General features: G+C 45.3%; 26 non-coding genes across 26 annotated transcripts; all 26 read left to right on the top strand.

The window, feature by feature from the left end:
• The first annotated feature begins 971 nt into the window (after positions 1 to 971).
• On the top strand, positions 972 to 1054 carry TRNAL-UAG (transfer RNA leucine (anticodon UAG)). Its single transcript has one exon. It is a non-coding gene; the product is annotated as a tRNA-Leu (tRNA).
• A 632-nt stretch (positions 1055 to 1686) lies between these two features.
• On the top strand, positions 1687 to 1769 carry TRNAL-CAG (transfer RNA leucine (anticodon CAG)). Its single transcript has one exon. It is a non-coding gene; the product is annotated as a tRNA-Leu (tRNA).
• A 189-nt stretch (positions 1770 to 1958) lies between these two features.
• TRNAL-AAG (transfer RNA leucine (anticodon AAG)) lies at positions 1959 to 2041 on the top strand. The gene has a single exon. It is a non-coding gene; the product is annotated as a tRNA-Leu (tRNA).
• A 1026-nt stretch (positions 2042 to 3067) lies between these two features.
• On the top strand, positions 3068 to 3150 carry TRNAL-UAG (transfer RNA leucine (anticodon UAG)). Its single transcript has one exon. It is a non-coding gene; the product is annotated as a tRNA-Leu (tRNA).
• Positions 3151 to 3782: 632 nt separating this feature from the next.
• TRNAL-CAG (transfer RNA leucine (anticodon CAG)) lies at positions 3783 to 3865 on the top strand. Its single transcript has one exon. It is a non-coding gene; the product is annotated as a tRNA-Leu (tRNA).
• Positions 3866 to 4053: 188 nt separating this feature from the next.
• On the top strand, positions 4054 to 4136 carry TRNAL-AAG (transfer RNA leucine (anticodon AAG)). Its single transcript has one exon. It is a non-coding gene; the product is annotated as a tRNA-Leu (tRNA).
• Positions 4137 to 5877: 1741 nt separating this feature from the next.
• TRNAL-CAG (transfer RNA leucine (anticodon CAG)) lies at positions 5878 to 5960 on the top strand. Its single transcript has one exon. It is a non-coding gene; the product is annotated as a tRNA-Leu (tRNA).
• A 189-nt stretch (positions 5961 to 6149) lies between these two features.
• Positions 6150 to 6232, top strand: TRNAL-AAG (transfer RNA leucine (anticodon AAG)). Its single transcript has one exon. It is a non-coding gene; the product is annotated as a tRNA-Leu (tRNA).
• Positions 6233 to 7258: 1026 nt separating this feature from the next.
• TRNAL-UAG (transfer RNA leucine (anticodon UAG)) lies at positions 7259 to 7341 on the top strand. The gene has a single exon. It is a non-coding gene; the product is annotated as a tRNA-Leu (tRNA).
• A 904-nt stretch (positions 7342 to 8245) lies between these two features.
• On the top strand, positions 8246 to 8328 carry TRNAL-AAG (transfer RNA leucine (anticodon AAG)). Its single transcript has one exon. It is a non-coding gene; the product is annotated as a tRNA-Leu (tRNA).
• Positions 8329 to 9354: 1026 nt separating this feature from the next.
• Positions 9355 to 9437, top strand: TRNAP-AGG (transfer RNA proline (anticodon AGG)). The gene has a single exon. It is a non-coding gene; the product is annotated as a tRNA-Pro (tRNA).
• A 632-nt stretch (positions 9438 to 10069) lies between these two features.
• On the top strand, positions 10070 to 10152 carry TRNAL-CAG (transfer RNA leucine (anticodon CAG)). Its single transcript has one exon. It is a non-coding gene; the product is annotated as a tRNA-Leu (tRNA).
• A 189-nt stretch (positions 10153 to 10341) lies between these two features.
• TRNAL-AAG (transfer RNA leucine (anticodon AAG)) lies at positions 10342 to 10424 on the top strand. Its single transcript has one exon. It is a non-coding gene; the product is annotated as a tRNA-Leu (tRNA).
• A 1026-nt stretch (positions 10425 to 11450) lies between these two features.
• On the top strand, positions 11451 to 11533 carry TRNAL-UAG (transfer RNA leucine (anticodon UAG)). The gene has a single exon. It is a non-coding gene; the product is annotated as a tRNA-Leu (tRNA).
• A 245-nt stretch (positions 11534 to 11778) lies between these two features.
• On the top strand, positions 11779 to 11861 carry TRNAL-AAG (transfer RNA leucine (anticodon AAG)). The gene has a single exon. It is a non-coding gene; the product is annotated as a tRNA-Leu (tRNA).
• A 1741-nt stretch (positions 11862 to 13602) lies between these two features.
• TRNAL-CAG (transfer RNA leucine (anticodon CAG)) lies at positions 13603 to 13685 on the top strand. Its single transcript has one exon. It is a non-coding gene; the product is annotated as a tRNA-Leu (tRNA).
• Positions 13686 to 14985: 1300 nt separating this feature from the next.
• On the top strand, positions 14986 to 15068 carry TRNAL-UAG (transfer RNA leucine (anticodon UAG)). The gene has a single exon. It is a non-coding gene; the product is annotated as a tRNA-Leu (tRNA).
• Positions 15069 to 15700: 632 nt separating this feature from the next.
• Positions 15701 to 15783, top strand: TRNAL-CAG (transfer RNA leucine (anticodon CAG)). Its single transcript has one exon. It is a non-coding gene; the product is annotated as a tRNA-Leu (tRNA).
• A 1299-nt stretch (positions 15784 to 17082) lies between these two features.
• TRNAL-UAG (transfer RNA leucine (anticodon UAG)) lies at positions 17083 to 17165 on the top strand. Its single transcript has one exon. It is a non-coding gene; the product is annotated as a tRNA-Leu (tRNA).
• Positions 17166 to 17797: 632 nt separating this feature from the next.
• TRNAL-CAG (transfer RNA leucine (anticodon CAG)) lies at positions 17798 to 17880 on the top strand. Its single transcript has one exon. It is a non-coding gene; the product is annotated as a tRNA-Leu (tRNA).
• Positions 17881 to 18069: 189 nt separating this feature from the next.
• TRNAL-AAG (transfer RNA leucine (anticodon AAG)) lies at positions 18070 to 18152 on the top strand. The gene has a single exon. It is a non-coding gene; the product is annotated as a tRNA-Leu (tRNA).
• A 1741-nt stretch (positions 18153 to 19893) lies between these two features.
• On the top strand, positions 19894 to 19976 carry TRNAL-CAG (transfer RNA leucine (anticodon CAG)). The gene has a single exon. It is a non-coding gene; the product is annotated as a tRNA-Leu (tRNA).
• Positions 19977 to 21275: 1299 nt separating this feature from the next.
• Positions 21276 to 21358, top strand: TRNAL-UAG (transfer RNA leucine (anticodon UAG)). The gene has a single exon. It is a non-coding gene; the product is annotated as a tRNA-Leu (tRNA).
• A 632-nt stretch (positions 21359 to 21990) lies between these two features.
• On the top strand, positions 21991 to 22073 carry TRNAL-CAG (transfer RNA leucine (anticodon CAG)). The gene has a single exon. It is a non-coding gene; the product is annotated as a tRNA-Leu (tRNA).
• Positions 22074 to 22262: 189 nt separating this feature from the next.
• On the top strand, positions 22263 to 22345 carry TRNAL-AAG (transfer RNA leucine (anticodon AAG)). Its single transcript has one exon. It is a non-coding gene; the product is annotated as a tRNA-Leu (tRNA).
• Positions 22346 to 24085: 1740 nt separating this feature from the next.
• TRNAL-CAG (transfer RNA leucine (anticodon CAG)) lies at positions 24086 to 24168 on the top strand. The gene has a single exon. It is a non-coding gene; the product is annotated as a tRNA-Leu (tRNA).
• Positions 24169 to 27192: the final 3024 nt, after the last annotated feature.

Raw genomic sequence — 27192 nt, 5'->3', positions numbered from 1 at the left:
CAGTGCATATAATATCTGAATAAGTACCAAACTTCAATTTCAACTGCAAATGAATTTGCCCAATTCTGTCTTCAAGCTCTTATAATATTCTTCTAGCACTAGTGGTGTTTTATGTGTTTTTTGGGGGGTGCCTAAAAAATCCCTTTTATTGAAGAAATGGCTTACATTCAGTCTTGTGATATTTTTGGTTTCCAATAAGTAGATTTTTAATTTTATGTAACCTCATTTTCTAATGATCCATTCAAGAGATGTTTCCACTATGAAATGAAGAGCAAGGGGAAAGAGCACAAATGATAGAGCGAGTGAGTGAGATGGGGTGTTGAGGAAGGAGAGAATGAAACAAAGACAGAGTGAGTGAACGGCAGGTAGGCATAGAAGAGGAGACTAGAAGTGAAAGTGACTTGCTTTTCCCTGCTCTTGACCTCCCACCCATCTCAAACCAATCACAAACATACCTTCTATGCAACGTTGGTATGCAGAACTTCACTCCTCAGCCAGTGAGGGTGAGTCCCAAGCCAGGGGCTAGAGAGCAAAAGAATGGATGTGCTCAGACGTTCCTTGCTAGGGACAGTTGATTTGAAACAAGGCCTGCTCTCTTGTTTCCAGCAAGGATCTAGAAATTCTGCATGAATGTGCAAGGCACATTGACAGCATAAATTTGCATAAACTGCCCCACCTTCTGCCTTCCTACTTCCTGAGCAGTAGTTGTTTGTGTATAAAGAGAGAGGTCGCAGGCAAGATAATTTTGTGAGTAGGATACAGAACCCTAAATAGCTGGTGAGAGGTATAAGTTATTCTAAAAGCATAAAAACAGTACACCTGTGAAATGAAATGCTTTCATATGTGATCTTCTGTGTTTATTGTCCTGTGCAAAAAGTTGCACCTTGTGTTTGAAGGTTGAAATTATTTCAAGCTTGCATGGACGCAGAAATTTCTGAGTGACTTTTATACATTTCTTAGGACTCTTCACTGTCAGGATGGCCGAGTGGTCTAAGGCGCTGTGTTTAGGCCGCAGTCTCCTCTGGAGGAGTGGGTTCAAATCCCACTTCTGAAATGACTTTTGGAGATATAATCTTCTTCATCAGGATAACATCTGATGGAAGTTGCTTCTGTTCGTCTTCACCTGGGACTTTATTCTGTCCTCGTCTAGTCAAGAGAGCTTGGGTTTCTCATATATTTCTGTTGTACAAAGTCTTGCTGATAAAGTGCAATCCTTACCAAATGAGCTTATGACCCATGTAAGAGCTCATCTAGAAGAGTCATTCTCTTGTATTCCCTGGCCAGACAGGCCATACAAATTTGGAAGAATGCCAAGCACCTGGTAGACAGCTGGACTCCAGCACACTTACAGCAATTTCCTCAGGGCAGTGATCAGGGGCTGCTTAGATTTGCGAATTCCACCCTATGTTGTGACATTGAGATCCCTTGTTGAATTTGCTTTAGTCAGCCAAGATGTGGCTATTGACTCAATTTCAAAGCAGCTTTGGGCCGTTCAAGTGGCTGGTGAATAGCACTTTCTCTTTGTACTCATTAAAGGTCTAAAGAGTTCTTCATAGGTACTGCTCTGTATGGATTGTTCAAAGATCTGTTGGAAATGCTTATAATGGGATAAATAAATTGAGGGCATGCCTTTTCGGTACCCCACTTGCATGGCTGTCTGGCTTGTGGAAGGTACTGCAAATGCAAGTCAGGATGGCCGAGTGGTCTAAGGCGCTGCGTTCAGGTCGCAGTCTCTTCTGGAGGCGTGGGTTCAAATCCCACTTCTGACAAACCTGTCTTTAATCTTCTTTTTTTTTGAGGGAGAAAATCAGATCATTTCCCTCACATGGGCTTATATGGTTGTCTTTTTGGAAAAGTGCAGTGAGTTTTTTTCTTGCTATAGCCACTCATGGCCTAAGATGTGTGTTTTTTTTGTTCACACTATCTTTCTCACTATGTAGATGAACAAGCAACATGTGGTCAGGATGGCCGAGTGGTCTAAGGCGCTGCGTTAAGGCCGCAGTCTCTCCTGGAGGCGTGGGTTCGAATCCCACTTCTGACAAAACTTTAAGTCCATTTTGTCTCTGCGTTCCTTCAGAATCTCAGCCAAAAATTGGCAGTGCATATAATATCTGAATAAGTACCAAACTTCAGTTTCAACTGCAAATGAATTTGCCCAATTCTGTCTTCAAGCTCGTATAATATTCTTCTAGCACTAGTGGTGTTTTATGTGTTTTTTGGGGGGTGCCTAAAAAATCCCTTTTATTGAAGAAATGGCTTACATTCAGTCTTGTGATATTTTTGGTTACCAATAAGTAGATTTTTAATTTTATGTAACCTCATTTTCTAATGATCCATTCAAGAGATGTTTCCACTATGAAATGAAGAGCAAGGGGAAAGAGCACAAATGATAGAGCGAGTGAGTGAGATGGGGTGTTGAGGAAGGAGAGAATGAAACAAAGACAGAGTGAGTGAACGGCAGGTAGGCATAGAAGAGGAGACTAGAAGTGAAAGTGACTTGCTTTTCCCTGCTCTTGACCTCCCACCAATCTCAAACCAATCACAAACATACCTTCTATGCAACGTTGGTATGCAGAACTTCACTCCTCAGCCAGTGAGGGTGAGTCCCAAGCCAGGGGCTAGAGAGCAAAAGAATGGATGTGCTCAGACGTTCCTTGCTAGGGACAGTTGATCTGAAACAAGGCCTGCTCTCTTGTTTCCAGCAAGGATCTAGAAATTCTGCATGAATGTGCAAGGCACATTGACAGCATAAATTTGCATAAACTGCCCCACCTTCTGCCTTCCTACTTCCTGAGCAGTAGTTGTTTGTGTATAAAGAGAGAGGTCGCAGGCAAGATAATTTTGTGAGTAGGATACAGAACCCTAAATAGCTGGTGAGAGGTATAAGTTATTCTAAAAGCATAAAAACAGTACACCTGTGAAATGAAATGCTTTCATATGTGATCTTCTGTGTTTATTGTCCTGTGCAAAAAGTTGCACCTTGTGTTTGAAGGTTGAAATTATTTCAAGCTTGCATGGACGCAGAAATTTCTGAGTGACTTTTATACATTTCTTAGGACTCTTCACTGTCAGGATGGCCGAGTGGTCTAAGGCGCTGTGTTTAGGCCGCAGTCTCCTCTGGAGGCGTGGGTTCGAATCCCACTTCTGAAATGACTTTTGGAGATATAATCTTCTTCATCAGGTTAACATCTGATGGAAGTTGCTTCTGTTCGTCTTCACCTGGGACGTTATTCTGTCCTCGTCTAGTCAAGAGAGCTTGGGTTTCTCATATATTTCTGTTGTACAAAGTCTCGCTGATAAAGTGCAATCCTTACCAAATCAGCTTATGACCCATGTAAGAGCTCATCTAGAAGAGTCATTCTCTTGTATTCCCTGGCCAGACAGGCCATACAAATTTGGAAGAATGCCAAGCACCTGGTAGACAGCTGGACTCCAGCACACTTACAGCAATTTCCTCAGGGCAGTGATCAGGGGCTACTTAGATTTGCGAATTCCACCCTATGTTGTGACATTGAGATCCCTTGTTGAATTTGCTTTAGTCAGCCAAGATGTGGCTATTGACTCAATTTCAAAGCAGCTTTGGGCCGTTCAAGTGGCTGGTGAATAGCACTTTCTCTTTGTACGCTTTAAAGGTCTAAAGAGTTCTTCATAGGTACTGCTCTGTATGGATTGTTCAAAGATCTGTTGGAAATGCTTATAATGGGATAAATAAATTGAGGGCATGCCTTTTCGGTACCAAACTTGCATGGCTGTCTGGCTTGTGGAAGGTGCTGCAAATGCAAGTCAGGATGGCCGAGTGGTCTAAGGCGCTGTGTTCAGGTCGCAGTCTCTTCTGGAGGCGTGGGTTCAAATCCCACTTCTGACAAACCTGTGTTTAATCTTCTTTTTTCTTGAGGGAGAAAATCAGATCATTTCCCTCACATGGGCTTATATGGTTGTCTTTTTGGAAAAGTGCAGTGAGTTTTTTTCTTGCTATAGCCACTTATGGCCTAAGATGTGTGTTTTTTTTTCCACACTATCTTTCTCACTATGTAGATGGACAAGCAACATGTGGTCAGGATGGCCGAGTGGTCTAAGGCGCTGTGTTAAGGCCGCAGTCTCTCCTGGAGGCGTGGTTTCGAATCCCACTTCTGACAAAACTTTAAGTCCATTTTGTCTCTGCGTTCCTTCAGAATCTCAGCTAAAAATTGGCAGTGCATAAAATATCTGAATAAGTACCAAACTTCAGTTTCAACGGCAAATGAATTTGCCCAATTCTGTCTTCAAGCTCGTATAATATTCTTCTAGCACTAGTGGTGTTTTATGTGTTTTTTGGGGGGTGCCTAAAAAATCCCTTTTATTGATAAAATGGCTTACATTCAGTCTTGTGATATTTTTGGTTTCCAATAAGTAGATTTTTAATTTTATGTAACCTCATTTTCTAATGATCCATTCAAGAGATGTTTCCACTATGAAATGAAGAGCAAGGGGAAAGAGCACAAATGATAGAGCCAGTGAGTGAGATGGGGTGTTGAGGAAGGAGAGAATGAAACAAAGACAGAGTGAGTGAACGGCAGGTAGGCATAGAAGAGGAGACTAGAAGTGAAAGTGACTTGCTTTTCCCTGCTCTTGACCTCCCACCCATCTCAAACCAATCACAAACATACCTTCTATGCAACGTTGGTATGCAGAACTTCACTCCTCAGCCAGTGAGGGTGAGTCCCAAGCCAGGGGCTAGAGAGCAAAAGAATGGATGTGCTCAGACGTTCCTTGCTAGGGACAGTTGATCTGAAACAAGGCCTGCTCTCTTGTTTCCAGCAAGGATCTAGAAATTCTGCATGAATGTGCAAGGCACATTGACAGCATAAATTTGCATAAACTGCCCCACCTTCTGCCTTCCTACTTCCTGAGCAGTAGTTGTTTGTGTATAGAGAGAAAGGTCGCAGGCAAGGTCATTTTGTGAGTAGGATACAGAACCCTAAATAGCTGGTGAGAGGTATAAGTTATTCTAAAAGCATAAAAACAGTACACCTGTGAAATGAAATGCTTTCATATGTGATCTTCTGTGTTTATTGTCCTGTGCAAAAAGTTGCACCTTGTGTTTGAAGGTTGAAAATATTTCAAGCTTGCATGGACGCAGAAATTTCTGAGTGACTTTTATACATTTCTTAGGACTCTTCACTGTCAGGATGGCCGAGTGGTCTAAGGCGCTGTGTTTAGGCCGCAGTCTCCTCTGGAGGCGTGGGTTCGAATCCCACATCTGAAATTACTTTTGGAGATATAATCTTCTTCATCAGGATAACATCTGATGGAAGTTGCTTCTGTTCGTCTTCACCTGGGACGTTATTCTGTCCTCGTCTAGTCAAGAGAGCTTGGGTTTCTCATATATTTCTGTTGTACAAAGTCTTGCTGATAAAGTGCAATCCTTACCAAATGAGCTTATGACCCATGTAAGAGCTCATCTAGAAGAGTCATTCTCTTGTATTCCCTGGCCAGACAGGCCATACAAATTTGGAAGAATGCCAAGCACCTGGTAGACAGCTCGACTCCAGCACACTTACAGCAATTTCCTCAGGGCAGTGATCAGGGGCTGCTTAGATTTGCGAATTCCACCCTATGTTGTGACATTGAGATCCCTTGTTGAATTTGCTTTAGTCAGCCAAGATGTGGCTATTGACTCAATTTCAAAGCAGCTTTGGGCCGTTCAAGTGGCTGGTGAATAGCACTTTCTCTTTGTACTCATTAAAGGTCTAAAGAGTTCTTCATAGGTACTGCTCTGTATGGAGTGTTCAAAGATCTGTTGGAAATGCTTATAATGGGATAAATAAATTGAGGGCATGCCTTTTCGGTACCCCACTTGCATGGCTGTCTGGCTTGTGGAAGGTGCTGCAAATGCAAGTCAGGATGGCTGAGTGGTCTAAGGCGCTGCGTTCAGGTCGCAGTCTCTTCTGGAGGCGTGGGTTCAAATCCCACTTCTGACAAACCTGTGTTTAATCTTCTTTTTTCTTGAGTCAGAAAATCAGATCATTTCCCTCACATGGGCTTATATGGTCGTCTTTTTGGAAAAGTGCAGTGAGTTTTTTTCTTGCTATAGCCACTCATGGCCTAAGATGTGTGTTTTTTTTGTTCACACTATCTTTCTCACTATGTAGATGAACAAGCAACATGTGGTCAGGATGGCCGAGTGGTCTAAGGCGCTGCGTTAAGGCCGCAGTCTCTCCTGGAGGCGTGGGTTCGAATCCCACTTCTGACAAAACTTTAAGTCCATTTTGTCTCTGCGTTCCTTCAGAATCTCAGCTAAAAATTGGCAGTGCATATAATATCTGAATAAGTACCAAACTTCAGTTTCAACTGCAAATGAATTTGCCCAATTCTGTCTTCAAGCTCGTATAATATTCTTCTAGCACTAGTGGTGTTTTATGTGTTTTTTGGGGGGTGCCTAAAAAATCCCTTTTATTGAAGAAATGGCTTACATTCAGTCTTGTGATATTTTTGGTTTCCAATAAGTAGATTTTTAATTTTATGTAACCTCATTTTCTAATGATCCATTCAAGAGATGTTTCCACTATGAAATGAAGAGCAAGGGGAAAGAGCACAAATGATAGAGCGAGTGAGTGAGATGGGGTGTTGAGGAAGGAGAGAATGAAACAAAGACAGAGTGAGTGAACGGCAGGTAGGCATAGAATAGGAGACTAGAAGTGAAGGTGACTTGCTTTTCCCTGCTCTTGACCTCCCACCCATCTCAAACCAATCACAAACATACCTTCTATGCAACGTTGGTATGCAGAACTTCACTCCTCAGCCAGTGAGGGTGAGTCCCAAGCCAGGAGCTAGAGAGCAAAAGAATGGATGTGCTCGGACGTTCCTTGCTAGGGACAGTTGATCTGAAACAAGGCCTGCTCTCTTGTTTCCAGCAAGGATCTAGAAATTCTGCATGAATGTGCAAGGCACATTGACAGCATAAATTTGCATAAACTGCCCCACCTTCTGCCTTCCTACTTCCTGAGCAGTAGTTGTTTGTGTATAGAGAGAAAGGTCGCAGGCAAGGTAATTTTGTGAGTAGGATACAGAACCCTAAATAGCTGGTGAGAGGTATAAGTTATTCTAAAAGCATAAAAACAGTACACCTGTGAAATGAAATGCTTTCATATGTGATCTTCTGTGTTTATTGTCCTGTGCAAAAAGTTGCACCTTGTGTTCGAAGGTTGAAATTATTTCAAGCTTGCATGGACGCAGAAATTTCTGAGTGACTTTTATACATTTCTTAGGACTCTTCACTGTCAGGATGGCCGAGTGGTCTAAGGCGCTGTGTTTAGGCCGCAGTCTCCTCTGGAGGCGTGGGTTCGAATCCCACTTCTGAAATGACTTTTGGAGATATAATCTTCTTCATCAGGATAACATCTGATGGAAATTGCTTCTGTTCGTCTTCACCTGGGACGTTATTCTGTCCTCGTCTAGTCAAGAGAGCTTGGGTTTCTCATATATTTCTGTTGTACAAAGTCTTGCTGATAAAGTGCAATCCTTACCAAATGAGCTTATGACCCATGTAAGAGCTCATCTAGAAGAGTCATTCTCTTGTATTCTCTGGCCAGACAGGCCATACAAATTTGGAAGAATGCCAAGCACCTGGTAGACAGCTGGACTCCAGCACACTTACAGCAATTTCCTCAGGGCAGTGATCAGGGGCTGCTTAGATTTGCAAATTCCACCCTATGTTGTGACATTGAGATCCCTTGTTGAATTTGCTTTAGTCAGCCAAGATGTGGCTATTGACTCAATTTCAAAGCAGCTTTGGGCCGTTCAAGTGGCTGGTGAATAGCACTTTCTCTTTGTACTCATTAAAGGTCTAAAGAGTTCTTCATAGGTACTGCTCTGTATGGATTGTTCAAAGATCTGTTGGAAATGCTTATAATGGGATAAATAAATTGAGGGCATGCCTTTTCGGTACCCCACTTGCATGGCTGTCTGGCTTGTGGAAGGTGCTGCAAATGCAAGTCAGGATGGCCGAGTGGTCTAAGGCGCTGCGTTCAGGTCGCAGTCTCTTCTGGAGGGGTGGGTTCAAATCCCACTACTGACAAACCTGTGTTTAATCTTCTTTTTTCTTGAGGGAGAAAATCAGATCATTTCCCTCACATGGGCTTATATGGTTGTCTTTTTGGAAAAGTGCAGTGAGTTTTTTTCTTGCTATAGCCACTCATGGCCTAAGATGTGTGTTTTTGTTGTTCACACTATCTTTCTCACTATGTAGAAGAACAACCAACATGTGGTCAGGATGGCCGAGTGGTCTAAGGCGCTGCGTTAAGGCCGCAGTCTCTCCTGGAGGCGTGGGTTCGAATCCCACTTCTGACAAAACTTTAAGTCCATTTTGTCTCTGCGTTCCTTCAGAATCTCAGCTAAAAATTGTCAGTGCATATAATATCTGAATAAGTACCAAACTTCAGTTTCAACTGCAAATGAATTTGCCCAATTCTGTCTTCAAGCTCTTATAATATTCCTCTAGCACTAGTGGTATTTTATGTGTTTTTTTGGGGGTGCCTAAAAAATCCCTTTTATTGAAGAAATGGCTTACATTCAGTCTTGTGATATTTTTGGTTTCCAATAAGTAGATTTTTAATTTTATGTAACCTCATTTTCTAATGATCCATTCAAGAGATGTTTCCACTATGAAATGAAGAGCAAGGGGAAAGAGCACAAATGATAGAGCCAGTGAGTGAGATGATGTGTTGAGGAAGGAGAGAATGAAACAAAGACAGAGTGAGTGAACGGCAGGTAGGCATAGAAGAGGAGACTAGAAGTGAAGGTGACTTGCTTTTCCCTGCTCTTGACCTCCCACCCATCTCAAACCAATCACAAACATACCTTCTATGCAACGTTGGTATGCAGAACTTCACTCCTCAGCCAGTGAGGGTGAGTCCCAAGCCAGGGGCTAGAGAGCAAAAGAATGGATGTGCTCAGACGTTCCTTGCTAGGGACAGTTGATCTGAAACAAGGCCTGCTCTCTTGTTTCCAGCAAGGATCTAGAAATTCTGCATGAATCTGCAAGGCACATTGACAGCATAAATTTGCATAAACTGCCCCACCTTCTGCCTTCCTACTTCCTGAGCAGTAGTTGTTTGTGTATAAAGAGAGAGGTCGCAGGCAAGGTAATTTTGTGAGTAGGATACAGAACCCTAAATAGCTGGTGAGAGGTATAAGTTATTCTAAAAGCATAAAAACAGTACACCTGTGAAATGAAATGCTTTCATATGTGATCTTCTGTGTTTATTGTCCTGTGCAAAAAGTTGCACCTTGTGTTTGAAGGTTGAAATTATTTCAAGCTTGCATGGACGCAGAAATTTCTGAGTGACTTTTATACATTTCTTAGTACTCTTCACTGTCAGGATGGCCGAGTGGTCTAAGGTGCTTTGTTTAGGCCGCACTCTCCTCTGGAGGCGTGGGTTCGAATCCCACTTCTGACATGACTTTTGGAGATATAATCTTCTTCATCAGGATAACATCTGATGGAAGTTGCATCTGTTCGTCTTCACCTGGGACGTTATTCCGTCCTCGTCTAGTCAAGAGAGCTTGGGTTTCTCATGTATTTCTGTTGTACAAAGTCTTGCTGATAAAGTGCAATCCTTACCAAATGAGCTTAGGACCCATGTAAGAGCTCATCTAGAAGAGTCATGCTCTTGTATTCCCTGGCCAGACAGGCCATGCAAATTTGGAAGAATGCCAAGCACCTGGTAGACAGCTGTACTCCAGCACACTTACAGCAATGTCCTCAGGGCTGTGATCAGGGGCTGCTTAGATTTGCGTATTCCACCCTATGTTGTGACATTGAGCTCCCTTGTTGAATTTGCTTTAGTCAGCCAAGATGTGGCTGTTGACTCAATTTCAAAGCAGCTTTGGGCCGTTCAAGTGGCTGGTGAATAGCACTTTCTCTCTGTACGCTTTAAAGGTCTAAAGAGTTCTTCATAGGTACTGCTCTGTATGGATTGTTCAAAGATCTGTTGGAAATGCTTATAATGGGATAAATAAATTGAGGGCATGCCTTTTCGGTACCAAACTTGCATGGCTGTCTGGCTTGTGGAAGGTGCTGCAAATGCAAGTCAGGATGGCCGAGTGGTCTAAGGCGCTGCGTTCAGGTCGCAGTCTCTTCTGGAGGCGTGGGTTCAAATCCCACTACTGACAAACCTGTGTTTAATCTTCTTTTTTCTTGAGGGAGAAAATCAGATCATTTCACTCACATGGGCTTATATGGTTGTTTTTTTGGAAAAGTGCAGTGAGTTTTTTTCTTGCTATAGCCACTTATGGCCTAAGATGTGTGTTTTTTTTGTTCACACTATCTTTCTCACTATGTAGATGGACAAGCAACATGTGGTCAGGATGGCCGAGTGGTCTAAGGCGCTGCGTTAAGGCCGCAGTCTCTCCTGGAGGTGTGGGTTCGAATCCCACTTCTGACAAAACTTTAAGTCCATTTTGTCTCTGCGTTCCTTCAGAATCTCCGCTAAAAATTGGCAGTGCATATAATATCTGAATAAGTACCAAACTTCAGTTTCAACTGCAAATGAATTTGCACAATTCTGTCTTCAAGCTCTTATAATATTCTTCTAGCACTAGTGGTGTTTTATGTGTTTTTTGGGGGGTGCCTAAAAAATCCCTTTTGTTGAAGAAATGGCTTACATTCAGTCTTGTGATATTTTTGGTTTCCAATAAGTAGATTTTTAATTTTATGTAACCTCATTTTCTAATGATCCATTCAAGAGATGTTTCCACTATGAAATGAAGAGCAAGGGGAAAGAGCACAAATGATAGAGCGAGTGAGTGAGATGGGGTGTTGAGGAAGGAGAGAATGAAACAAAGACAGAGTGAGTGAACGGCAGGTAGGCATAGAAGAGGAGACTAGAAGTGAAAGTGACTTGCTTTTCCCTGCTCTTGACCTCCCACCCATCTCAAACCAATCACAAACATACCTTCTATGCAACGTTGGTATGCAGAACTTCACTCCTCAGCCAGTGAGAGTGAGTCCCAAGCCAGGGGCTAGAGAGCAAAAGAATGGATGTGCTCAGACGTTCCTTGCTAGGGACAGTTGATCTGAAACAAGGCCTGCTCTCTTGTTTCCAGCAAGGATCTAGAAATTCTGCATGAATGTGCAAGGCACATTGACAGCATAAATTTGCATAAACTGCCCCACCTTCTGCCTTCCTACTTCCTGAGCAGTAGTTGTTTGTGTATAGAGAGAAAGGTCGCAGGCAAGGTAATTTTGTGAGTAGGATACAGAACCCTAAATAGCTGGTGAGAGGTATAAGTTATTCTAAAAGCATAAAAACAGTACACCTGTGAAATGAAATGCTTTCATATGTGATCTTCTGTGTTTATTGTCCCGTGCAAAAAGTTGCACCTTGTGTTTGAAGGTTGAAATTATTTCAAGCTTGCATGGACGCAGAAATTTCTGAGTGACTTTTATACATTTCTTAGGACTCTTCACTGTCAGGATGGCCGAGTGGTCTAAGGTGCTGTGTTTAGGCCGCAGTCTCCTCTGGAGGCGTGGGTTCGAATCCCACTTCTGAAATGACTTTTGGAGATATAATCTTCTTCATCAGGATAACATCTGATGGAAGTTGCTTCTGTTCGTCTTCACCTGGGACGTTATTCTGTCCTCGTCTAGTCAAGAGAGCTTGGGTTTCTCATATATTTCTTGTTTTTTTGGAAAAGTGCAGTGAGTTTTTTTCTTGCTATAGCCACTTATGGCCTAAGATGTGTGTTTTTTTTGTTCACACTATCTTTCTCACTATGTAGATGGACAAGCAACATGTGGTCAGGATGGCCGAGTGGTCTAAGGCGCTGCGTTAAGGCTGCAGTCTCTCCTGGAGGTGTGGGTTCGAATCCCACTTCTGACAAAACTTTAAGTCCATTTTGTCTCTGCGTTCCTTCAGAATCTCCGCTAAAAATTGGCAGTGCATATAATATCTGAATAAGTACCAAACTTCAGTTTCAACTGCAAATGAATTTGCACAATTCTGTCTTCAAGCTCTTATAATATTCTTCTAGCACTAGTGGTGTTTTATGTGTTTTTTGGGGGGTGCCTAAAAAATCCCTTTTGTTGAAGAAATGGCTTACATTCAGTCTTGTGATATTTTTGGTTTCCAATAAGTAGATTTTTAATTTTATGTAACCTCATTTTCTAATGATCCATTCAAGAGATGTTTCCACTATGAAATGAAGAGCAAGGGGAAAGAGCACAAATGATAGAGCGAGTGAGTGAGATGGGGTGTTGAGGAAGGAGAGAATGAAACAAAGACAGAGTGAGTGAACGGCAGGTAGGCATAGAAGAGGAGACTAGAAGTGAAAGTGACTTGCTTTTCCCTGCTCTTGACCTCCCACCCATCTCAAACCAATCACAAACATACCTTCTATGCAACGTTGGTATGCAGAACTTCACTCCTCAGCCAGTGAGGGTGAGTCCCAAGCCAGGGGCTAGAGAGCAAAAGAATGGATGTGCTCAGACGCTCCTTGCTAGGGACAGTTGATCTGAAACAAGGCCTGCTCTCTTGTTTCCAGCAAGGATCTAGAAATTCTGCATGAATGTGCAAGGCACATTGACAGCATAAATTTGCATAAACTGCCCCACCTTCTGCCTTCCTACTTCCTGAGCAGTAGTTGTTTGTGTATAAAGAGAGAGGTCGCAGGCAAGATAATTTTGTGAGTAGGATACAGAACCCTAAATAGCTGGTGAGAGGTGTAAGTTATTCTAAAAGCATAAAAACAGTACACCTGTGAAATGAAATGCTTTCGTATGTGATCTTCTGTGTTTATTGTCCTGTGCCAAAAGTTGCACCTTGTGTTTGAAGGTTGAAATTATTTCAAGCTTGCATGGACGCAGAAATTTATGAGTGACTTTTATACATTTCTTAGGACTCTTCACTGTCAGGATGGCCGAGTGGTCTAAGGCGCTGTGTTTAGACTGCCGTCTCCTCTGGAGGCGTGGGTTCGAATCCCACTTCTGAAATGACTTTTGGAGATATAATCTTCTTCATCAGGATAACATCTGATGGAAGTTGCATCTGTTCGTCTTCACCTGGGACGTTATTCCGTCCTCGTCTAGTCAAGAGAGCTTGGGTTTCTCATATATTTCTGTTGTACAAAGTCTTGCTGATAAAGTGCAATCCTTACCAAATGAGCTTAGGACCCATGTAAGAGCTCATCTAGAAGAGTCATGCTCTTGTATTCCCTGGCCAGACAGGCCATGCAAATTTGGAAGAATGCCAAGCACCTGGTAGACAGCTGTACTCCAGCACACTTACAGCAATGTCCTCAGGGCTGTGATCAGGGGCTGCTTAGATTTGCGTATTCCACCCTATGTTGTGACATTGAGCTCCCTTGTTGAATTTGCTTTAGTCAGCCAAGATGTGGCTGTTGACTCAATTTCAAAGCAGCTTTGGGCCGTTCAAGTGGCTGGTGAATAGCACTTTCTCTTTGTACGCTTTAAAGGTCTAAAGAGTTCTTCATAGGCACTGCTCTGTATGGATTGTTCAAAGATCTGTTGGAAATGCTTATAATGGGATAAATAAATTGAGGGCATGCCTTTTCGGTACCAAACTTGCATGGCTGTCTGGCTTGTGGAAGGTGCTGCAAATGCAAGTCAGGATGGCCAAGTGGTCTAAGGCGCTGCGTTCAGGTCGCAGTCTCTTCTGGAGGCGTGGGTTCAAATCCCACTTCTGACAAACCTGTGTTTAATCTTCTTTTTTCTTGAGGGAGAAAATCAGATCATTTCCCTCACATGGGCTTATATGGTTGTCTTTTTGGAAAAGTGCAGTGAGTTTTTTTCTTGCTATAGCCACTTATGGCCTAAGATGTGTGTTGTTTTTTGTTCACACTATCTTTCTCACTATGTAGATGGACAAGCAACATGTGGTCAGGATGGCCGAGTGGTCTAAGCTGCTGCGTTAAGGCCGCAGTCTCTCCTGGAGGCATGGGTTCGAATCCCACTTCTGACAAAACTTTAAGTCCATTTTGTCTCTGCGTTCCTTCAGAATCTCAGCTAAAAATTGGCAGTGCATAAAATATCTGAATAAGTACCAAACTTCAGTTTCAACTGCAAATGAATTTGCCCAATTCTGTCTTCAAGCTCTTATAATATTCTTCTAGCACTAGTGGTGTTTTATGTGTTTTTTGGGGGGTGCCTAAAAAAATCCCTTTTATTGAAGAAATGGCTTACATTCAGTCTTGTGATATTTTTGGTTTCCAATAAGTAGATTTTTAATTTTATGTAACCTCATTTTCTAATGATCCATTCAAGAGATGTTTCCACTATGAAATGAAGAGCAAGGGGAAAGAGCAAAAATGATAGAGCGAGTGAGTGAGATGGGGTGTTGAGGAAGGAGAAAATGAAACAAAGACAGAGTGAGTGAACGGCAGGTAGGCATAGAAGAGGAGACTAGAAGTGAAAGTGACTTGCTTTTCCCTGCTCTTGACCTCCCACCCATCTCAAACCAATCACAAACATACCTTCTATGCAACGTTGGTATGCAGAACTTCACTCCTCAGCCAGTGAGAGTGAGTCCCAAGCCAGGGGCTAGAGAGCAAAAGAATGGATGTGCTCAGACGTTCCTTGCTAGGGACAGTTGATCTGAAACAAGGCCTGCTCTCTTGTTTCCAGCAAGGATCTAGAAATTCTGCATGAATGTGCAAGGCACATTGACAGCATAAATTTGCATAAACTGCCCCACCTTCTGCCTTCCTACTTCCTGAGCAGTAGTTGTTTGTGTATAGAGAGAAAGGTCGCAGGCAAGGTAATTTTGTGAGTAGGATACAGAACCCTAAATAGCTGGTGAGAGGTATAAGTTATTCTAAAAGCATAAAAACAGTACACCTGTGAAATGAAATGCTTTCATATGTGATCTTCTGTGTTTATTGTCCTGTGCAAAAAGTTGCACCTTGTGTTTGAAGGTTGAAATTATTTCAAGCTTGCATGGACGCAGAAATTTCTGAGTGACTTTTATACATTTCTTAGGACTCTTCACTGTCAGGATGGCCGAGTGGTCTAAGGTGCTGTGTTTAGGCCGCAGTCTCCTCTGGAGGCGTGGGTTCGAATCCCACTTCTGAAATGACTTTTGGAGATATAATCTTCTTCATCAGGATAACATCTGATGGAAGTTGCTTCTGTTCGTCTTCACCTGGGACGTTATTCTGTCCTCGTCTAGTCAAGAGAGCTTGGGTTTCTCATATATTTCTGTTGTACAAAGTCTTGCTGATAAAGTGCAATCCTTACCAAATGAGCTTATGACCCATGTAAGAGCTCGTCTAGAAGAGTCATTCTCTTGTATTCCCTGGCCAGACAGGCCATACAAATTTGGAAGAATGCCAAGCACCTGGTAGACAGCTGGACTCCAGCACACTTACAGCAATTTCCTCAGGGCAGTGATCAGGGGCTGCTTAGATTTGCGAATTCCACCCTATGTTGTGACATTGAGATCCCTTGTTGAATTTGCTTTAGTCAGCCAAGATGTGGCTATTGACTCAATTTCAAAGCAGCTTTGGGCCGTTCAAGTGGCTGGTGAATAGCACTTTCTCTTTGTACTCATTAAAGGTCTAAAGAGTTCTTCATAGGTACTGCTCTGTATGGATTGTTCAAAGATCTGTTGGAAATGCTTATAATGGGATAAATAAATTGAGGGCATGCCTTTTCGGTACCCCACTTGCATGGCTGTCTGGCTTGTGGAAGGTACTGCAAATGCAAGTCAGGATGGCCGAGTGGTCTAAGGCGCTGCGTTCAGGTCGCAGTCTCTTCTGGAGGCGTGGGTTCAAATCCCACTTCTGACAAACCTGTGTTTAATCTTCTTTTTTCTTGAGGGAGAAAATCAGATCATTTCCCTCACATGGGCTTATATGGTTGTCTTTTTGGAAAAGTGCAGTGAGTTTTTTCTTGCTATAGCCACTTATGGCCTAAGATGTGTGTATTTTTTTGTTCACACTATCTTTCTCACTATGTAGATGGACAAGCAACATGTGGTCAGGATGGCCGAGTGGTCTAAGCCACTGCGTTAAGGCCGCAGTCTCTCCTGGAGGCATGGGTTCGAATCCCACTTCTGACAAAACTTTAAGTCCATTTTGTCTCTGCGTTCCTTCAGAATCTCAGCTAAAAATTGGCAGTGCATAAAATATCTGAATAAGTACCAAACTTCAGTTTCAACTGCAAATGAATTTGCCCAATTCTGTCTTCAAGCTCTTATAATATTCTTCTAGCACTAGTGGTGTTTTATGTGTTTTTTGGGGGGTGCCTAAAAAAATCCCTTTTATTGAAGAAATGGCTTACATTCAGTCTTGTGATATTTTTGGTTTCCAATAAGTAGATTTTTAATTTTATGTAACCTCATTTTCTAATGATCCATTCAAGAGATGTTTCCACTATGAAATGAAGAGCAAGGGGAAAGAGCAAAAATGATAGAGCGAGTGAGTGAGATGGGGTGTTGAGGAAGGAGAAAATGAAACAAAGACAGAGTGAGTGAACGGCAGGTAGGCATAGAAGAGGAGACTAGAAGTGAAAGTGACTTGCTTTTCCCTGCTCTTGACCTCCCACCCATCTCAAACCAATCACAAACATACCTTCTATGCAACGTTGGTATGCAGAACTTCACTCCTCAGCCAGTGAGGGTGAGTCCCAAGCCAGGGGCTAGAGAGCAAAAGAATGAATGTGCTCAGACGTTCCTTGCTAGGGACAGTTGATCTGAAACAAGGCCTGCTCTCTTGTTTCCAGCAAGGATCTAGAAATTCTGCATGAATGTGCAAGGCACATTGACAGCATAAATTAGCATAAACTGCCCCACCTTCTGCCTTCCTACTTCCTGAGCAGTAGTTGTTTGTGTATAGAGAGAAAGGTCGCAGGCAAGGTAATTTTGTGAGTAGGATACAGAACCCTAAATAGCTGGTGAGAGGTATAAGTTATTCTAAAAGCATAAAAACAGTACACCTGTGAAATGAAATGCTTTCATATGTGATCTTCTGTGTTTATTGTCCTGTGCAAAAAGTTGCACCTTGTGTTTGAAGGTTGAAATTATTTCAAGCTTGCATGGACGCAGAAATTTCTGAGTGACTTTTATACATTTCTTAGGACTCTTCTCTGTCAGGATGGCCGAGTGGTCTAATGCGCTGTGTTTAGGCCGCAGTCTCCTCTGGAGGCGTGGGTTCGAATCCCACTTCTGAAATGACTTTTGGAGATATAATCTTCTTCATCAGGATAACATCTGATGGAAGTTGCTTCTGTTCGTCTTCACCTGGGACGTTATTCTGTCTTCGTCTAGTCAAGAGAGCTTGGGTTTCTCATATATTTCTGTTGTACAAAGTCTTGCTGATAAAGTGCAATCCTTACCAAATGAGCTTATGACCCATGTAAGAGCTCATCTAGAAGAGTCATTCTCTTGTATTCCCTGGCCAGACAGGCCATACAAATTTGGAAGAATGCCAAGCACCTGGTAGACAGCTGGACTCCAGCACACTTACAGCAATTTCCTCAGGGCAGTGATCAGGGGCTGCTTAGATTTGCGAATTCCACCCTATGTTGTGACATTGAGATCCCTTGTTGAATTTGCTTTAGTCAGCCAAGATGTGGCTATTGACTCAATTTCAAAGCAGCTTTGGGCCGTTCAAGTGGCTGGTGAATAGCACTTTCTCTTTGTACTCATTAAAGGTCTAAAGAGTTCTTCATAGGTACTGCTCTGTATGGATTGTTCAAAGATCTGTTGGAAATGCTTATAATGGGATAAATAAATTGAGGGCATGCCTTTTCGGTACCCCACTTGCATGGCTGTCTGGCTTGTGGAAGGTACTGCAAATGCAAGTCAGGATGGCCGAGTGGTCTAAGGCGCTGTGTTCAGGTCGCAGTCTCTTCTGGAGGCGTGGGTTCAAATCCCACTTCTGACAAACCTGTGTTTAATCTTCTTTTTTCTTGAGGGAGAAAATCAGATCATTTCCCTCACATGGGCTTATATGGTTGTCTTTTTGGAAAAGTGCAGTGAGTTTTTTTCTTGCTATAGCCACTCATGGCCTAAGATGTGTGTTTTTTTTGTTCACACTATCTTTCTCACTATGTAGATGAACAAGCAACATGTGGTCAGGATGGCCGAGTGGTCTAAGGCGCTGCGTTAAGGCCGCAGTCTCTCCTGGAGGCGTGGGTTCGAATCCCACTTCTGACAAAACTTTAAGTCCATTTTGTCTCTGCGTTCCTTCAGAATCTCAGCCAAAAATTGGCAGTGCATATAATATCTGAATAAGTACCAAACTTCAGTTTCAACTGCAAATGAATTTGCCCAATTCTGTCTTCAAGCTCGTATAATATTCTTCTAGCACTAGTGGTGTTTTATGTGTTTTTTGGGGGGTGCCTAAAAAATCCCTTTTATTGAAGAAATGGCTTACATTCAGTCTTGTGATATTTTTGGTTTCCAATAAGTAGATTATTAATTTTATGTAACCTCATTTTCTAATGATCCATTCAAGAGATGTTTCCACTATGAAATGAAGAGCAAGGGGAAAGAGCACAAATGATAGAGCGAGTGAGTGAGATGGGGTGTTGAGGAAGGAGAGAATGAAACAAAGACAGAGTGAGTGAACGGCAGGTAGGCATAGAAGAGGAGACTAGAAGTGAAAGTGACTTGCTTTTCCCTGCTCTTGACCTCCCACCCATCTCAAACCAATCACAAACATACCTTCTATGCAACGTTGGTATGCAGAACTTCACTCCTCAGCCAGTGAGGGTGAGTCCCAAGCCAGGGGCTAGAGAGCAAAAGAATGGATGTGCTCAGACGTTCCTTGCTAGGGACAGTTGATCTGAAACAAGGCCTGCTCTCTTGTTTCCAGCAAGGATCTAGAAATTCTGCATGAATGTGCAAGGCACATTGACAGCATAAATTTGCATAAACTGCCCCACCTTCTGCCTTCCTACTTCCTGAGCAGTAGTTGTTTGTGTATAAAGAGAGAGGTCGCAGGCAAGATAATTTTGTGAGTAGGATACAGAACCCTAAATAGCTGGTGAGAGGTATAAGTTATTCTAAAAGCATAAAAACAGTACACCTGTGAAATGAAATGCTTTCATATGTGATCTTATGTGTTTATTGTCCTGTGCAAAAAGTTGCACCTTGTGTTTGAAGGTTGAAATTATTTCAAGCTTGCATGGACGCAGAAATTTATGAGTGACTTTTATACATTTCTTAGGACTCTTCACTGTCAGGATGGCTGAGTGGTCTAAGGCGCTGTGTTTAGGCTGCAGTCTCCTCTGGAGGCGTGGGTTCGAATCCCACTTCTGAAATGACTTTTGGAGATATAATCTTCTTCATCAGGATAACATCTGATGGAAGTTGCATCTGTTCGTCTTCACCTGGGACGTTATTCCGTCCTCGTCTAGTCAAGAGAGCTTGGGTTTCTCATATATTTCTGTTGTACAAAGTCTTGCTGATAAAGTGCAATCCTTACCAAATGAGCTTAGGACCCATGTAAGAGCTCATCTAGAAGTGTCATGCTCTTGTATTCCCTGGCCAGACAGGCCATGCAAATTTGGAAGAATGCCAAGCACCTGGTAGACAGCTGTACTCCAGCACACTTACAGCAATGTCCTCAGGGCTGTGATCAGGGGCTGCTTAGATTTGCGTATTCCACCCTATGTTGTGACATTGAGCTCCCTTGTTGAATTTGCTTTAGTCAGCCAAGATGTGGCTGTTGACTCAATTTCAAAGCAGCTTTGGGCCGTTCAAGTGGCTGGTGAATAGCACTTTCTCTTTGTACGCTTTAAAGGTCTAAAGAGTTCTTCATAGGAACTGCTCTGTATGGATTGTTCAAAGATCTGTTGGAAATGCTTATAATGGGATAAATAAATTGAGGGCATGCCTTTTCGGTACCACACTTGCATGGCTGTCTGGCTTGTGGAAGGTGCTGCAAATGCAAGTCAGGATGGCCGAGTGGTCTAAGGCGCTGCGTTCAGGTCGCAGTCTCTTCTGGAGGCGTGGGTTCAAATCCCACTTCTGACAAACCTGTGTTTAATGTTCTTTTTTCTTGAGGGAGAAAATCAGATCATTTCCCTCACATGGGCTTATATGGTTGTCTTTTTGGAAAAGTGCAGTGAGTTTTTTCTTGCTATAGCCACTTATGGCCTAAGATGTGTGTATTTTTTTGTTCACACTATCTTTCTCACTATGTAGATGGACAAGCAACATGTGGTCAGGATGGCCGAGTGGTCTAAGCCACTGCGTTAAGGCCGCAGTCTCTCCTGGAGGCATGGGTTCGAATCCCACTTCTGACAAAACTTTAAGTCCATTTTGTCTCTGCGTTCCTTCAGAATCTCAGCTAAAAATTGGCAGTGCATAAAATATCTGAATAAGTACCAAACTTCAGTTTCAACTGCAAATGAATTTGCCCAATTCTGTCTTCAAGCTCTTATAATATTCTTCTAGCACTAGTGGTGTTTTATGTGTTTTTTGGGGGGTGCCTAAAAAAATCCCTTTTATTGAAGAAATGGCTTACATTCAGTCTTGTGATATTTTTGGTTTCCAATAAGTAGATTTTTAATTTTATGTAACCTCATTTTCTAATGATCCATTCAAGAGATGTTTCCACTATGAAATGAAGAGCAAGGGGAAAGAGCAAAAATGATAGAGCGAGTGAGTGAGATGGGGTGTTGAGGAAGGAGAAAATGAAACAAAGACAGAGTGAGTGAACGGCAGGTAGGCATAGAAGAGGAGACTAGAAGTGAAAGTGACTTGCTTTTCCCTGCTCTTGACCTCCCACCCATCTCAAACCAATCACAAACATACCTTCTATGCAACGTTGGTATGCAGAACTTCACTCCTCAGCCAGTGAGGGTGAGTCCCAAGCCAGGGGCTAGAGAGCAAAAGAATGGATGTGCTCAGACGTTCCTTGCTAGGGACAGTTGATCTGAAACAAGGCCTGCTCTCTTGTTTCCAGCAAGGATCTAGAAATTCTGCATGAATGTGCAAGGCACATTGACAGCATAAATTAGCATAAACTGCCCCACCTTCTGCCTTCCTACTTCCTGAGCAGTAGTTGTTTGTGTATAGAGAGAAAGGTCGCAGGCAAGGTAATTTTGTGAGTAGGATACAGAACCCTAAATAGCTGGTGAGAGGTATAAGTTATTCTAAAAGCATAAAAACAGTACACCTGTGAAATGAAATGCTTTCATATGTGATCTTCTGTGTTTATTGTCCTGTGCAAAAAGTTGCACCTTGTGTTTGAAGGTTGAAATTATTTCAAGCTTGCATGGACGCAGAAATTTCTGAGTGACTTTTATACATTTCTTAGAACTCTTCACTGTCAGGATGGCCGAGTGGTCTAATGCGCTGTGTTTAGGCCGCAGTCTCCTCTGGAGGCGTGGGTTCGAATCCCACTTCTGAAATGACTTTTGGAGATATAATCTTCTTCATCAGGATAACATCTGATGGAAGTTGCTTCTGTTCGTCTTCACCTGGGACGTTATTCTGTCTTCGTCTAGTCAAGAGAGCTTGGGTTTCTCATATATTTCTGTTGTACAAAGTCTTGCTGATAAAGTGCAATCCTTACCAAATGAGCTTATGACCCATGTAAGAGCTCATCTAGAAGAGTCATTCTCTTGTATTCCCTGGCCAGACAGGCCATACAAATTTGGAAGAATGCCAAGCACCTGGTAGACAGCTGGACTCCAGCACACTTACAGCAATTTCCTCAGGGCAGTGATCAGGGGCTGCTTAGATTTGCGAATTCCACCCTATGTTGTGACATTGAGATCCCTTGTTGAATTTGCTTTAGTCAGCCAAGATGTGGCTATTGACTCAATTTCAAAGCAGCTTTGGGCCGTTCAAGTGGCTGGTGAATAGCACTTTCTCTTTGTACTCATTAAAGGTCTAAAGAGTTCTTCATAGGTACTGCTCTGTATGGATTGTTCAAAGATCTGTTGGAAATGCTTATAATGGGATAAATAAATTGAGGGCATGCCTTTTCGGTACCCCACTTGCATGGCTGTCTGGCTTGTGGAAGGTACTGCAAATGCAAGTCAGGATGGCCGAGTGGTCTAAGGCGCTGCGTTCAGGTCGCAGTCTCTTCTGGAGGCGTTGGTTCAAATCCCACTTCTGACAAACCTGTGTTTAATCTTCTTTTTTCTTGAGGGAGAAAATCAGATCATTTCCCTCACATGGGCTTATATGGTTGTCTTTTTGGAAAAGTGCAGTGAGTTTTTTTCTTGCTATAGCCACTCATGGCCTAAGATGTGTGTTTTTTTTGTTCACACTATCTTTCTCACTATGTAGATGAACAAGCAACATGTGGTCAGGATGGCCGAGTGGTCTAAGGCGCTGCGTTAAGGCCGCAGTCTCTCCTGGAGGCGTGGGTTCGAATCCCACTTCTGACAAAACTTTAAGTCCATTTGTCTCTGCGTTCCTTCAGAATCTCAGCCAAAAATTGGCAGTGCATATAATATCTGAATAAGTACCAAACTTCAGTTTCAACTGCAAATGAATTTGCCCAATTCTGTCTTCAAGCTCGTATAATATTCTTCTAGCACTAGTGGTGTTTTATGTGTTTTTTGGGGGGTGCCTAAAAAATCCCTTTTATTGAAGAAATGGCTTACATTCAGTCTTGTGATATTTTTGGTTTCCAATAAGTAGATTTTTAATTTTATGTAACCTCATTTTCTAATGATCCATTCAAGAGACGTTTCCACTATGAAATGAAGAGCAAGGGGAAAGAGCACAAATGATAGAGCCAGTGAGTGAGATGGGGTGTTGAGGAAGGAGAGAATGAAACAAAGACAGAGTGAGTGAACGGCAGGTAGGCATAGAAGAGGAGACTAGAAGTGAAGGTGACTTGCTTTTCCCTGCTCTTGACCTCCCACCCATCTCAAACCAATCACAAACATACCTTCTATGCAACGTTGGTATGCAGAACTTCACTCCTCAGCCAGTGAGGGTGAGTCCCAAGCCAGGGGCTAGAGAGCAAAAGAATGGATGTGCTCAGACGTTCCTTGCTAGGGACAGTTTATCTGAAACAAGGCCTGCTCTCTTGTTTCCAGCAAGGATCTAGAAATTCTGCATGAATCTGCAAGGCACATTGACAGCATAAATTTGCATAAACTGCCCCACCTTCTGCCTTCCTACTTCCTGAGCAGTAGTTGTTTGTGTATAAAGAGAGAGGTCGCAGGCAAGATAATTTTGTGAGTAGGATACAGAACCCTAAATAGCTGGTGAGAGGTATAAGTTATTCTAAAAGCATAAAAACAGTACACCTGTGAAATGAAATGCTTTCATATGTGATCTTCTGTGTTTATTGTCCTGTGCAAAAAGTTGCACCTTGTGTTTGAAGGTTGAAATTATTTCAAGCTTGCATGGACGCAGAAATTTATGAGTGACTTTTATACATTTCTTAGGACTCTTCACTGTCAGGATGGCCGAGTGGTCTAAGGCGCTGTGTTTAGGCTGCAGTCTCCTCTGGAGGCGTGGGTTTGAATCCCACTTCTGAAATGACTTTTGGAGATATAATCTTCTTCATCAGGATAACATCTGATGGAAGTTGCATCTGTTGGTCTTCACCTGGGACGTTATTCTGTCCTCGTCTAGTCAAGAGAGCTTGGGTTTCTCATATATTTCTGTTGTACAAAGTCTTGCTGATAAAGTGCAATCCTTACCAAATGAGCTTAGGACCCATGTAAGAGCTCATCTAGAAGAGTCATGCTCTTGTATTCCCTGGCCAGACAGGCCATGCAAATTTGGAAGAATGCCAAGCACCTGGTAGACAGCTGTACTCCAGCACACTTACAGCAATGTCCTCAGGGCTTTGATCAGGGGCTGCTTAGATTTGCGTATTCCACCCTATGTTGTGACATTGAGCTCCCTTGTTGAATTTGCTTTAGTCAGCCAAGATGTGGCTGTTGACTCAATTTCAAAGCAGCTTTGGGCCGTTCAAGTGGCTGGTGAATAGCACTTTCTCTTTGTACGCTTTAAAGGTCTAAAGAGTTCTTCATAGGTACTGCTCTGTATGGATTGTTCAAAGATCTGTTGGAAATGCTTATAATGGGATAAATAAATTGAGGGCATGCCTTTTCGGTACCAAACTTGCATGGCTGTCTGGCTTGTGGAAGGTGCTGCAAATGCAAGTCAGGATGGCCGAGTGGTCTAAGGCGCTGCGTTCAGGTCGCAGTCTCTTCTGGAGGCGTGGGTTCAAATCCCACTTCTGACAAACCTGTGTTTAATCTTCTTTTTTCTTGAGGGAGAAAATCAGATCATTTCCCTCACATGGGCTTATATGGTTGTCTTTTTGGAAAAGTGCAGTGAGTTTTTTTCTTGCTATAGCCACTTATGGCCTAAGACAGGGGTGCCCAAACCTGTCCTGGCGGGCGTATCCATGCCAGATTTTTGGGATATCCCCATCTGGGGATCACGGTTCGATCCCCGGCACCGGCGGCAGATTAGCCCAGCACCAGGTGACTCTGGGAAATAGGTGGCGCCGCGGCTAGGGCGGCTGACTCCGGAATCTGAAGATTTTTTAATTTAAGGTTTTTGTAGAGCGCGTAGTAACCCTCGAGCATCCCAGAGATCAGGGTTCGATCCCCGGCACCGGCTGCAGATTAGCCCCACACCACGTGACTCAGGGAAATAGCTGGCGCCGCGGCTAGGGAGGCTGACTCCGGAATCTGGAGATCACGGTTCGATCCCCGGCACCGGCGGCAGATTAGCCCAGCACCAGGTGACTCTGGGAAATAGCTGGCGCCGCGGCTAGGGCGGCTGACTCCGGAATCTGGAGATTTTTTTATTTAAGGTTTTTGTAGAGCGCGTAGTAACCCTCGAGCATCCCAGAGATCAGGGTTCGATCCCCGGCACCGGCCGCAGATTAGCCCAGCACCATGTGACTCTGGGCAATAGCTTGCTTAATCTTCCCGACGGCCCCTAGCGCCTAGAGACCCTTACGGGTGATTGTGCGCCTTACAAATGTGGATTATTATTATTATTATTATTATTTGGGCCGATTCCGATCCGGTTCGTAAAAGCACATCTGCCCGAATCTGTCGGACAACCACATACGCCCGGGAGAGGACTGCCCGGGACCCGTGGAGCCCGTCCTGGTCACTCTGACCTGCCATCGGCCTGGAGAAGGGAGCGCCGGACCCCCGGGGGGAGGACTGCCCGGGACCCGTGGAGCCCGTCCTGGGCACTCTGACCTGCCGTCGGCCCAGGGAAGGGAGCCCCGGACGCCCGGGGGGAGGACTGCCCGGGACCCATGGAGCCCGTCCTGGGCACTCTGACCTGCCGACGGCCCGGGGAAGGGAGCCCCGGACGCCCGGGGGAGGACTGCCCGGGACCCGTGGAACTCGTCCTGGGCACTCTGACATGCCGCTGACCCGGGGAAGGGAACCCCGGACGCCCGGGAACCGGGGAGCCCGTCCTGGGCACTCTGACAAGCCGTCAGACCGGGGAAGGGAGCCCCGGACGCCCGGGACCCGTGGAGCCTGTCCTGGGAACTCCGGCATGCCGTTGGCCCGGGGAAGGGAGTCCCAGATACCCGGGACCCGTGGAGCCCGTCATGGGCACTCTGACAAGCCGGTGTCCCGGGAAGGGAGCCCCGGACGCCCGGGACTCGTGGAGCCCGTCCTGGGCACTCTGGCATGCCGTTGGCCTGGGGAAGGGAGCCCCGGACGCCCGGGGCCCGTGGAGCCCATCCTGGGCACTTTGACATGCCGTTGGCCTGGGGAAGGGAGCCCCGGACGCCCGGGGGGAGGACTACCAGGGACCCGTGGAGCCCGTCCTGGGTACTTTGACCTGCCGTTGGCCTGGAGATGGAAGCCCCGGATGCCTGGGGGAGGACTGCCCGGGACCCATGGAGCCCGTCCCGGGTACTTTGCCATGCTGTTGGCCTCCTGGAGATGGGTGCCCCGGACGCCCGGGGGAGGACTGCCCGGGACGTATGGAGCCGGTCCCGGGCACTTTTGCATGCCGTCGGCAGGGATGGAGCCCCGGACGCCCGGGGGACGACTGCCCAAGAGCCATGGAGCCCGTCCTGGGCAATTTGACAAGCCGTTGGCCTGGAGGAAGGAAGCCCGGGTGGCCTAGGGAGGTGTTACCCAGGCATAGCCCATCTGGTCCCCCTAGCAGAGAACCACCAGCCTTGGAGGGGTGTCCGGGCGTACCCTGTCCCTAGTAATCCGGAGGGAAATTACCTGACTTTCTTGCAATCTGTGCACACGAGGTGACAGAAGGGACCCAAGGCGCGAAAGTACCCGACCTCCTGGAGCCCTCGCTGGGATCCGGGAGGCGAATGGCACCTCATCATGACTTCCAGGGCGACCAGATGGCCGAGGCGAGAGGGGCGACCAGATGGCCGGGACCAAAATGACGCCAATCTGCCTGCCCCGGAGCTGCAGGGCTCTGGGGCTGCAGGGTTCCGGGGGCTGCAGAGCTGCAGGTCTCTGGGGCTGCAGGGCTCCGGGGCTTCAGGCCTCCCCGGGCCCTGATGGACCCTCCGTCCCGGGCGCCTCCGACCCCCGGCCGGCTTGCAGGACGGAGGGGGGATTCCCGCACCACTGGGCCCTGCCGGACGGGGCTCAAGCCCCGGGCCCGGTCCCCGGCCCCAGTCCCGGCTTTCCGAACCCTAGGCCGGGCCGGGGAGAGCCTCCCCTGGGCCCCCGGTGGACCCTCCGTCCCGGGCGCCCCGGACCCCCGGCCGGATTGCTGGACGGAGGGGTACCAGCACCCTCGGTGCCTGGCCAGATGGAGTTCAAGCCCCGGGTCCGGTCCCACCTTCCGAACCCTAGCCAGGTTGGGGAGAGCCTCCCCGGGAACCGGTGGAGCCCCGTCCCCAGCGCCCGGACCCACTGGTGGCCTGCGGGACAGGGGGCTCCAGCACCCTCGGGGCCTGGCCAGATGGAGTTCAAGCCCCGGGTCCGGTCCCACCTTCCGAACCCTAGCCAGGCTGGGGAGAGCCTCCCTGGGCCCCGGTGGAGCCCCGTCCCCAGCGCCCGGACCCACTGGTGGCCTGCGGGACAGGGGGCTCCAGCACCCTCGGGGCCTGGCCAGATGGAGTTCAAGCCCCGGGTCCGGTCCCACCTTCCGAACCCTAGCCAGGCTGGGGAGAGCCTCCCCGGGCCCCGGTGGAGCCCCGTCCCCAGCGCCCGGACCCCCGGCCGGATTGCAGGACGGAGGGGTATCAGCACCCTCGGGGCCTGGCCAGATGGAGTTCAAGCCCCGGATCCGGTCCCACCTTCCGAAC

The sequence above is a fragment of the Lissotriton helveticus genome, chromosome 8 (genome assembly GCF_964261635.1).
Source record: "Lissotriton helveticus chromosome 8, aLisHel1.1, whole genome shotgun sequence".
Taxonomy (NCBI): Eukaryota; Metazoa; Chordata; class Amphibia; order Caudata; family Salamandridae; genus Lissotriton; species Lissotriton helveticus.
This window is presented reverse-complemented; position numbering and strand designations above follow the sequence as displayed.